Source organism: Euprymna scolopes, chromosome 5 (genome assembly GCF_053919585.1).
Source record: "Euprymna scolopes isolate OS-2025 chromosome 5, ASM5391958v1, whole genome shotgun sequence".
Lineage (NCBI taxonomy): Eukaryota > Metazoa > Mollusca > Cephalopoda > Sepiida > Sepiolidae > Euprymna > Euprymna scolopes.
In genome coordinates, this window is record NC_136486.1 from 143721057 (window position 1) to 143733579 (window position 12523).

Genomic DNA, 12523 nt, shown 5'->3' on the forward strand with positions numbered 1-12523 from the left:
AGAGAGTGTATATCATAGTGGTATAAATATATGGACGGTCTATTGACCGTCCATATATTTAAGATATCGGGTGATGATAGTATGTTCAACAGTTGTAGACAATACATGTAAAACAGTTCATTTTAAACAACAAATAAACACACACCTGTTTGTACAAAGACGACGTGACACAATTGTTATATTTATATATAAGAACATCTATTCCCTGCTTCCGTCCGGACATATTTAGGGATTATAACGTTCTTAGCTATCTCGGAATACATCGCTTCTAAGAGACCAACTCTTCTTCCGACTTCTACATCCTGTCTGGACTATCTGACGTCTCTTCTTCAACCCCCTCTTTCAACTAATTACTATACTTGTATATATTAAAAATTAATCTTTCGTGCTTACGTCATTCGGCTACACACTGACTTAACAGGTGACTTCTCAGTCACGTTTTCTCTGGCCAAATTTATTGTTTATACATATATTTGCAAACCGATTTTGTTTATGTATTTGACATTCCTATTCATTTGCTTATTGTTCCTAAGATCACCACTACATTCCATTTTTCCTTGTAACATAATCTAATTTTTATATTGATAATAATAATGTTCTTTCAAAATAATAGCTTCTTTGAATAAACATCTAACTTTTAATAATAATAGTCGATCTTACAATCAACTATTTACAAGATCACCCAGGCGACTTTCGGGACTTGCAATATTTTTTCTTGGTGTTTATGCACATAGGGTTGTATAAGATAATGTACTATTCATACGGTGAATGATATCTCTATAGATTTATCCTGATTCCTGATTGGGTTTGCTTCTGGTGAGTTTATCTTTTTAAATGTACATGGTTGGATTTATGAGTATATGCAAGCATACGTGTATATACTTGTATATATTTAGTATGTATTTTTTATGTTGTTTGGAGGCACAATTTCCGCATAGCGTTTTATACTAATTACTGATTTTTTATTTTAGTGTTATCTTTTGTATTTTTCCGGTGATTTTGGCAACATAACTGATGTAAGTCTTCGATTTCATGTCAAGAGTAAAGGTCAAACCCATAAGCTTGTGAAAGCAGGGATTTTTTTTAGGCGAAAGCTATTCATATCAATTAAGGACAAGTGAGGAATCCAAGCGTTTATGGTAAAACTATAGAAGTTTGGTTTTGGATGCGTTAAAATTAACCAGTTACTTTTTGTGCCTCATTTTGTTAAAAGTATATTAGTTATTATCGATATATCTGTCTATCTATTTATCCATCTATTCAACGATATTCTTAAAATAGTTTATATTGTGAATTATTTATTGTTTATAGAATAAAGTGTAGCAAGGGATTTTAGCTGAGATGTTTATATAAATGAGTTAAGTTAAATATAAACAAAATAACACTGAACAGGCGTACGTGACAAGGAGGTCACATTAAAGAGACTTGTCTTTTAATTGGTTACGTCACCAGGACTGAGGTCAAGAGGTCGTGAGTTTTAGTCAGCTGAAGAGTCAGAGATTTGGAGTCTAGTCACGCAGGTGAATAGACGCACTCCAAGCCAGGAAGCGGGCTGTAAGAACAAGCATGTAGACACGTAAGCAGACTCTTTGTGACGACCATTTGAGACAACTGAAATAAATTTATATTATAAAAATATAAAGTGTTGTTCTGTGGTTCCACAAAATAAAGGAAGAACATATTTCTCAATTGGATGGTGTTTGTCATTTCATGTTTCCTCACGGAGCTCAGCAGGAAGATAGAACTCATGAAGAAAGACGGTATGAAGCATGTATTATTCTTATATATGAACTGTAAAATATACCCGTGTGATAACTCTCTGATACAACATGACTCAGTTTATACGTCGATATCTCTAACTCTGACTAAACAAACATACATACGATTTATACGTCTATATCTGATCCAGTTATAAGAACAATATCTCCCCTCCACTTTCACTATGTAATATAACTGTTTGAATATCAATCCACCTCCCTAAATAACAATTTCACCACGAGCTCAAGGTCGAAGTGGAGATACTTAAAGAGATCTTGCTCGTTGTTGGCCTTTAAAGTGTTGCTATAGTACAAATAGCCAATTCTCATTAAAAACTTAGAACATTAATATTCATACATAGTTAAAATTAGAATAAAATACATACATGAGGCGCAGCTGTAGGGGCACGTGTTTTATTTTATTCTTTAATTTTAGTAAGCAACCCCTATGCACAGAATGCGCGAGTTGATTATAAAGATGTTCTTTTTTCCAGTTTTCATATTTCATTTAGTACTTTCATACCACTGAAGTACAGTTAATATTTTTTCCTTTCATTTAGGATTGTAAATTAACTAATCAATTTATTTTTGTCATAAAGCAATTTTTTTAAGACGATACGTTCCATTGGAATAGGAATATTTAAATGACACAAAATTGACTGAACTTCAATCTATGGTACCCCCTCGCCAAACTTTCACACGAAACACTCGTCTAGCTTAAAACACTATCAATAATTCCCTCCACTCTTTATCTGTGCCTAAACTTAAACGTAGATTCCATGAACAAAGCTTCTTTCTTAGAACTGCACGCCCCTGGAACTGTCTTCCGTTTTCCTGCTTTCCAGCTGACTGTTTAGGGAAGGGTGCCCCCCCCCCCCTCAGTTACAGAGAGACAGAAATATGCGTGCTCATCTCATAGCTGTAGGGGCAGAAAGAGGCCGATTAAAAACGAAAGGGAATAATGGGGTTGCATTTCTGTGTATCCTTCCGCCCACGGTCGAATTACCACCTGGCCATGCCGAAGGATGTGTTAACCACAAGGGCACTAACATATAGTGCCACATTTGTACCTTATCGAAGCAGGAAAGTGAATTCTTATGAACTCCTTCCCATATATGGCAACAAGACTCCATCTTAGGACGCATTTGTCTCTTGTATAGGTGGAGAATTACCCCGGGAGTGAGGTGGTGATTAGTAGAGCTATGACAAGGGAATATTCTTTCCATTATTCTGACTCTCGAGTATATATCAGTTAATGTACTTTTAGATAGAGTGATGTGGCCTTCGATTGATTAACCGTGTCTGTGTCAGATATATACCCGAGAGTCAAAACAATGAGGAAAATATTCTCTTGTGATTAGTTATTTATATGATGTAGCTAACCTAAACAGTTCCGACTTTACCTATTTTAAACTTAATTGTTCAAAAACCAAATTATTTGGTTACGCTGACTAAAACAATCCAATTTTATACAAAACTATTTTTAAAAGTGACATTCGTTTTAATGATTAAAACAATACTTAGTCAATCATTTTTACAATATATTATAATTTTCATCAAGCGGTGTCCTATCTGGTACAAATCTCCATCTGTTTCTTTCTCAGTTTTAATGAATTCATTGTTGCTCATCATTTTTAATGTTGCCCAGGTATTCAGACTGTCAACGTATGTTTCTCGCTGTCGTGCTCTGCTTCTTCTACTAATGATGTTTCAATAGATTATGCAGATGCATATTATAATATTATTATTACAGAGAATATAGCATTAAAAAGATATCACGAAACGTTTAAATAATTCTTATTTATAAAACTCACTATGTCTATCTGTCTGGGAAATGCAAGGTTGTAGAGCCGTGCGATTCGGGTCAAATGATTGCATTTTCTGTTGATTGTTGTGTTATGTTTTTATTCGATATAAAAGTAGTTGCTAAAAGCTAAAAGATTAAAAAAAAATGGAATTTTACAAACGTATTTATTTGTACGAAAGCACATATATATATATTTATAAGTTAAAGTCGGTTCATTTTTAACTATTTCCCATCCATCTGACAATAGATCAAACAGTAACGACTAAGGCTGGAGCACTAAATGTTTTGGCTTCGATTCTAACTGATGGCATCTAAGTCATGCTTTTTATAGCATTGAAATCACTACTATATATTGGGTACAATACACTCAAAAGAACACGAAATATGCATAAATCAAAATAACATATTTAAACGAATTTTCCGACTGGGCAACACCAGGCGCCCTCCTAGTAAGTCAATAAATAAAGGAAGAAGAAACATAATCGTTTTATTTATTTAAATAATATTTAGCTGAAAATAATAATTATTTTTACTAAAGAAGAAAGAGACATTTTTTCTGCATATTAATGACCCTGTCATTTCTGATTCTGATCCTCGTCATCGTCATTATTATCATCATTGTCGCCGTCGTCGGCATTATCGCCATCATCATCATCGTTATCGTAATAACAACAAAAAGAGCAAATTATACAGATTGATGTAGAAAGTACCGTGGAATTTCCACGGGTCCCTGTTAGTCTCTTAATATAGGGATAAGATGGCCGATTGTTTGTATACGAACGTGTCACTTCGAAATTCAAAACTGACTTTGAAGCCTTTGTTTTATTTTTGCCTGGATCAAAGTGCAATAGTAACAATAAAAATGTTTGTGCTCCTAACACAGATTAAGCAAACACGACTTTTTACTACGTCTCTGTTGTATCAAATAACCCTTAGTTCGTTTTACCAATTCAATAAAAAGCAACTATAATTGATAAGCCAACAATTTGATATTAACGGCAATCATATTTGCAAAACTATCGATAATAACGAATTGACAAAGGAAATTGTCGCCATTTACTTTTTCACTGAATCTAAATTAGCTTTTTTAGTTTTGGTTTTGTGTAAAACTCTGCTATTTTGCCCGTCGGTTTCTCGTGTACTCGATCGACCTTATTTATTGTGTTCAGTCGAAATCATTAGCGCGACCCAGAAATAGGTGTTCAGGATGGGGCAACGACCTTGATGTTCTCACTTTGTTAAATCATAAACATTAGCGCAGTTATTACAGTTCAAGGGAAGGTTTATCGTTTCGATTTTCTTGATTTGTAGAACAAGTTCAAACGTAACGAGGACAGGTTTTGTCAAAAGGTCAGTTAAATGTAATAGCCGAACGCAGGGTCGATTACAACAAAAAATATCTTGATTCTTGGCTGTATCCGTTTAACTCATATTAACTTCAAACAAGACAAAAATGCCACAGAGGCGTATGGGCTACTGTTAATTAGGAACCATATCTACCGAGTAGAGAGTTGAACAACGAGATGTCTAATCATAGTACATTTAATTTTCTGGATGTTAGCAGTCAGCGAAGCAGAAAACAGGGAGGGAATTCCAAAGCCTAATTGTTCGAAACTTTCGGAGTAGATGGATCATCGGCATCGGAGGCTCTACACTGAATGCCTAGGATTTTGATGTGTATCTGATTGGTCAGGGATATTTACGTGGGGACACGAGTGCTAGGCGTTCTTTGAAGCACATTCCATTAAAATACTTATAAACTAGGCACATGGATGCAACATTGCTGCGATGGAACAGAGGTTGGAGCTTCGTAAACAGTGTGGGGCGTATTATGTATTTTTTTATCAATCGTTGTGCCTCAGATGACTAGCCTTGTCCGCCATCATTTGTGTAATAAAGAAGGCACTGTCTAACAAGATGGCTTCTTACAAATTGATCTAATTTAGCGTTTGAGGACAACGTCACAGCTATTTTTAAAATGTGAAAACTTGCATTCGACTCCATACTACAGGTTACCGCAGAATCCTGATATTTCAAAGAAGTTAAGCAACGCTGGTTGAGAGAGAGAGAGAGAGAGAGAGAGAGAGAGAGAGAGAGAGAGAGAATCCATGTTTACTTGCCTCACTCCCAAAATCGGTTTTTATGTGTGGGATATCCAACATTTCCAGAAAGAGACAATATGGGTGGCACAGAATTACCCCAGTCAAGTAACCTCTCGTTCTATAACCTATAAACAGAACAGATACTACATTTGATTCCAGCCAGGAGTCAATTATATAGATATGCTTCTGTATGACGAACAAAACCGATATTTAAAACAATTTGACCCGATCTTTTTATTTCTGTAACCTCTCTTCCTTTAAAAATATGATTATGGCAAGTGCTATTAAAATTCTTCTCACCTATTCCATGCTTCCTTTGTTTCAACTCGCTTGACTCATCGGTTTAGTTGTTTTCATCAATTCGCTGTTTTGATATTTTTATTGTAATGCAGTTACTACACCAGTAGTTTATTTCCAAGAACAGCAGTCTTGTGGAACTCCCTTTCTGTTGAGAGTTAACCTTGGTCTTTTCAAAACTTAGGTCAACAAGCACCCCCATATATTTGCGATAATCGTATTTCATTCTTGTGAGCTGCATGCATCAAGTGGCTTCACACCTTGTCTCGAGTGATCTCCATAAAACAAATTTTTCCTTCATTCATGATTCCATGGAAATTGACATTTCTGTAAACCCTTAGCAAAATGCAAAGTTTCTTTTAAAGAATTACAAAGAAAGCAACAAATACACAACATCAAAACTCGTCTATTTAAACTGTATTAAAAATACAAGAAGAAAAAAAAAAAACTCGTTTAAATGATGCAAATTGCTTTTTTGCCATAACACAGGGATCTCTTTTTTTTTTTAGGTTGATATGAAATGCTAAAAAAAAAAATCAACCAGAAAATTAATCTTGATATGAGAGTAAAATTCTCCCCCAAATAATCTTATTTTCCATTCTATGTAAAAACTAATCTTTATTTTATTGTACATAAATATATGTATTTTCACCCTGTCACGCAAATTAGTAAGTTAGTAATTAGTAGCAAGTTAGCTAGTAAAAAACGTTATTTTTTCTAGCATTAAAACGGAGGTATTTCAACAGGTAAGGGGAGGCAAGAAAACAAATAGAAAGTCAAACAAACATCTTAAGATTTTCACTCCGCCCGGGATGAATAAGAAAATAAAATCTTTTACTATAGAATAATTACAGATGTAATTCTTCGTATTGTTTGAATCCTTCGGACTACTGTTCTCATTTTGAGTGTCATTTTCACAACGTTTCCGTCTATGTCAGCTCCGGCCTTCTTCAGGTGTATCTTGTTGAAGTCGAGAATTTTTCTGTCGAACTCGGGAATCTGGAAGAAATTTTTAACAGGACTGTTTATTTACTTCCCGAGTCCAACAAGATACACCTGAAGAAGATCGGGGTTTACACCGACCGAAACGTTGTGAAAATGACACTGAATATAAGAATAGTAGTCCGGATAATACGAATAAGCAATCCCCATTTCAAAGATTCAGAAACGCAAAACGCAATTCTATGATTTTATCTGAGCATTTTACTAATACATCTAAATAACTAGTGAGTGCGGACACTGGATAAGCATAATCCATTTCATCGTTTTTTGGTTATTTTTCTGCTTTGTTATCGTGGAAATTTGGTGATAGACAACATTAAGCATGAATTCTGAAGCTGGCATAGATTAAGTATATTTCATTTCGATCCAAAGATGTATAACATTATATCAAAGGGTCTGCATTCACGCTTATCATCCATATAAAGTAAATACAACGATTTACTTTATATTATTTATACCTTGATATTACTAACATTAAAAAAAATAGGACCAGTATGAAACATTTACAAAATTAGTATTATTTTAATTATCTGGACTATAATCTCATCTTGATGAATATACTCACAGCGTTTCGGCGATATTGATTCTGGAACTACACCTTTTCTGAACTTGTTAACATTCTGGTCGAACTTGCCAAATGTACGAAATTTCAAACTGTTCAATTTATTTAATCCATTGGGGTAGATTATTCTCATCCCATCAACCATTAGCGTATAGAACTTTTGAAGTGACATACCGTTTATCTCATGATACTGTATTAATGTTATTAAGACTGCATGACAAGGTTATATTTGTGTACTAAACAACGCGATTAAAAAGTTTTGTTCCCCCGACTAACTCTGCGTTTAGATACTCCTCTTTTATTTTGTATAGTGGATTACTACGTACCACCAAATATAATACTGGAATGTTACTATTCTGACTCCCGGGGAACGCCATGTTGTTTGTTCTTGGATAAAATAATATAACAAAAGACAGTAATGTTGATTTCTCCGGACAACGCGACATTAAACTTTATCTGTCCAATCCAGGATATTGAACAATTTGAATTGACTAATTTATTCCACTTAATAGATAGTATACTGTTATTATAGCGCTAGGGCAGCGCCATAATTTTGAATAGTATACAGCGTTATAAAAAAGTTAAAAGGGTAACGTTTAAACAAATCAGCTATATCTAATCTATCTATCTATCTATCTATCTATATATATATATATATATATATATATATATATATATCATTTCATCATTTTTGGTTATTTTTCTGCTTTGTTATATATATATATATATATATATATATATATATATATATATATATATTGGCCGTCATGTAGCTTCCTCAGACTTTTACAGAAATGTTCGTTTATGGTGGAATGAAAGGGTGAATGGTGTCAGGGGAGGGGTGCGAGAGAAAAGCGGAAAAAGAGAAAGGAACAAGGGGGAGATGTGAGAGAGGGTGCTTGGTATGTCGTTAATGTTTTAGTTTGGATTTTAAGGACATTAGGTGGTTGTGGGGGGGTCTGGGAAGTTTATCTCTGGTGTGGCTGAGGGCATAAGGATACATGGAGGGGGGAGGGAGATATGTGCTCTACAACAGTATTGAGCACTTTCTTCAGGTTTTTATTAATTACCATTTCTACTATATATATATATATATATATATGTGTGTGTGTGTATGTGTGTGTGTGTGTGTGTATGTTTAGGGAAGGGGTGCCCCCCTCATTTACAGAGAGACAGAAATATGCGTGCTCACCTCATGACTGATAAGTTTCGTGGTTCAATTTTAAATTCTGAAAAACAACATATAGAGACATATATTCGATTTAAGAATTTATTGCTTGACAAAGGAATATATAGAAGGGGTTATTTTAATTTCCTTAATGAATTTTCAACAATGGCTCATATCATCAGAGGAAATGAAATGCAGTTAGCAAAATGTTCAGCTGCGAATGGACGCTATTTTGCTTTTCAGCACAATTATTGAAAATAGTTTTTGAGTTTTTGAGAAATTTATACGAAAAGTTTTTTGAGTTTTTGAGAAATTTATACGAAAAGAGAAGTTGATATAACCTGGGTGGTCCATTATCGGAAGGAGTCCAATGCCATTCAGGGTTATAAATCCGGGTAGGCAGAAAATAGGCCCATGGGAGAAAGTGATATTCCCATATAGCGAAAGCGTACTGCTCCTTATTGATATTTCGAAAAGTATACCAGGCAGCCTTATTCGTTGTTGGTGTTATTTGCTGTGGTCCAAATGATTTCTCGGTGTTGACAAAGTATATCCGGAATTGGTTGGATATACCATTCCATTGTAATTATTCTCATGAGTAATAATTTGAGCATTGAATTAAGTGTGCAATGGACCTCGGAATCAATAGTGCAGTTATCAAAATACCAAAGATAGCAAAATGATTCTGGTGATGATATTCGGAAGAGTACGCTGGAACGGCTTGCTTGAGGTATGAGTCTCTCTCTCTCTCTCTCTCTCTCTCTCTCTCTCTCTCTCTCTCTATATATATATATATATATATATATATATATATATATATATATATAGTCTGTTTATTATAAAAAAAACATTATTGGTTACACATGTGCATACAACATGTTTCGGTGAAGTCCTTATTCAAAAAGACCCACCTCGTCAGACTAAAGAAGGACACTTATTGAAATGAGCACGTCAACGTACCTGCTCTGTCCCCCATTGAGCACTTTTTAATAGTCAAGCAGTTTCATTGGATTTACATCTAGGAAACCAATCTATACAACTATTATATATATATATATATATATATATATATATATATATATATATATATATATATATATATATATATATATATATAGTCTTGGATGTTTTTTTTTTATCCTGTAAAACTGTTTAGTCAGTAAGTCATTCGCTGAATCAACTTGCTTTCTCGAATTTACAATAGTCCTACTGTTATTTAAGGGATCATCGTTTGTCTACCATGAAACAGTTTCGGGGATTTAAAAACAAGACAGTATATTAAATCATGGATACTCAGAAGTGTTGATCAAACAGTACGTTCCTTAATCACAAGAACGAAAAAGTGTTCCAGATATTGGATCCAGTTTCCTGCTCAAGATCAATTTGGCTAACCTCATCATGCTATCAAAAATTATCTTCCTTACCTTTAAGATTCGTCTCTGTCTCCAAATTCAAAATGGATATATTTTTTAATTTACCAGTGTTGATATGTTTACATTCTTATTTACTTATTAATGTATATATATATATATATATATATATATATATATATATATATATATATATATATATATATATATATATATATGAGATAAGTCACAGATTAGAGATTTTTTTTTTTAATTACATTTTCACCCCAAACAAGGCAAATTTCCACTTTGGTGTAGGGGGCTACTCTCAGGGGCAACAACTACTGGGGTACTATGTTGGGATTTGGGCACCAAGATGTCGGTTCACTTTATACTTAAACTTCTGCACGTCAGTACTGTTGGGGAAGCAGGGACCTGGAATGAAATTCCAGAGTCTAGCGGTTCTGCGGAAGAAACTATTGGAGTAAAAAGATCTTTTACATCTAGGGATATCTACAGTGTGGGGGTGGGATTTAGCAGCCTGTCGGGTTTGTCGAGGGTGCTCACGTCGTGGGGGCACAAGTGATTGCAGTTCGTCAGAGCATTCACCACTAAAATACTTGTAGAAAAGGTAGAGGGATGCAACATTTCGTCGATGGGACAGAGGCTGAAGCTTAGATGCCAGTTCAGGGCCTATGAGGTTTGCGACTTTTGAACCTTGTCAAGGAGCAAGAGACTAGTAGCAGATGCACCAGCCCAGATGTGACAGCAATACTCCATACATGGGCGAATGGTAGCCTTATAGAGGTACAGGATAGTTTCGGGTGTTAGTAGTTGTCTAGCACTGTAGAGAGAGCCCACCTTTCTTGCAGCGGCCCTGGCAATGCCTTCAATGTAATTGTTCCAACTCATGTTTCCTGTGAACGTTAGGCCAAGGAGTTTGAAAGATGTACTCTCAGATAAAGAGTCGTTGGCCATTGCTATAGGTGGTAGAGAGGGTTTCTTGTAATTATTGATTGAAACTAGTTTAGTCTTGGCAGCATTGAACGCGACCAACCACTTTTGTCCCCATTCCACCACAGATTGGAGGTCTTCCTCTAGTGTTTCTGCCATTTCTTTAGAAATGTGTTCATTCGTCTTCCTGTCGTGCCTGCCATAGAGTGTAGTGTCATCAGCATATATACCCATCTCAGAGGCAATTTTGTCGGGGAGGTTATTTATGAATATCAGGAACAATAGTAAATTATCCTGTCAGATATTCTATTACATTAGTTAATATTTTCAGGCTGATCCTAACCAAAAAGGTAAAGCTCAATATTTAAAAAATAGAGCAATATGTAATTTTCTCTACATATTCCTGGTTTTAAACAATAAATTCTCAGTTTCTTTTGTATTTGTAATATATGTGTGTATATTTTGATTTACAGAATTTAACTTTAAGCATTAAAATGATATATATATATATATATATATATATACGAGGGGCGTGCAATAAGTAATGCTCCTGACCCACTTCCCATAGCAGTAGAGCAACGAAACTTGGCACAGTTATTAGTCTTTCTCTACCTAGGAACCACCCAGAGTTATGCATTTCTCCCATCGTTTGATGCAGCTCTGGAGACCGTTTTTGTAGAACACCACAGGTTGGTCCTCCAACCACGGCGTGACTTCAAAAATCAAGGCTGCATCATCTGGGAAACGCTTTCCTTTCATAAACAACTTCATGGCTGGGAAGAGGTAAAAGTCAAAGGGTGCAAGGTCAGGAGAGTAGAGAGGATGGGAGAGGATTTCATAACCACACGCCCATGCGTCTGATCTGGCGACATGCAGGTTGTGGACCGGGGCGTTGTCCTGCAGGAGGAGGGTACATTTGCTGACCTTACCCCGCCTCTTGATTTTGATAGCTTCCCTTAATTTCCTCCAAAGTGAAGCATAATAGGCTCCTGTAATTGTGGTACCCTTTGCCAGGAAATCTGTCATCACTACTCCGTCCTGGTCCCAGAAGACTGTGAGCATGACCTTGCCAGCGAAGGGCTGCAACCTTGCCTTCTTTGGAGGTGGTGAGTCCAACATTGACTGGACTTTGGTCTCTGGATCATAGTGATGGAGCCAGGTTTCATCCTGTGTAATCAGTCTTTTGAAAAACTTTGACTCATCTTCTTGGCACATCTCCAAATTCATCTTCGAACCCTCAACGCGTTCTTGCTTCTGGAATGGTGTGAGCAACCTGGGAATCCATCTGGCAGACACCTTATGCATATGCAAATGGTCATGAATGATAGTTTCCACAGACCCTGTACTAATCTTGACATCTTGGGCTATTTGGCGAATAGTAATGCGCCGATCTTCCAAAATGGCAGATTACACTTGACGGACAGATGCCTCATCCGTGGCAGAAGGCGGGCGCCCAGGTCTGGGAGCTGTTTCCACAGACTTCCGGCCATGTTTGGATTCACGACGTCAGCGTTTTACAAGGTCA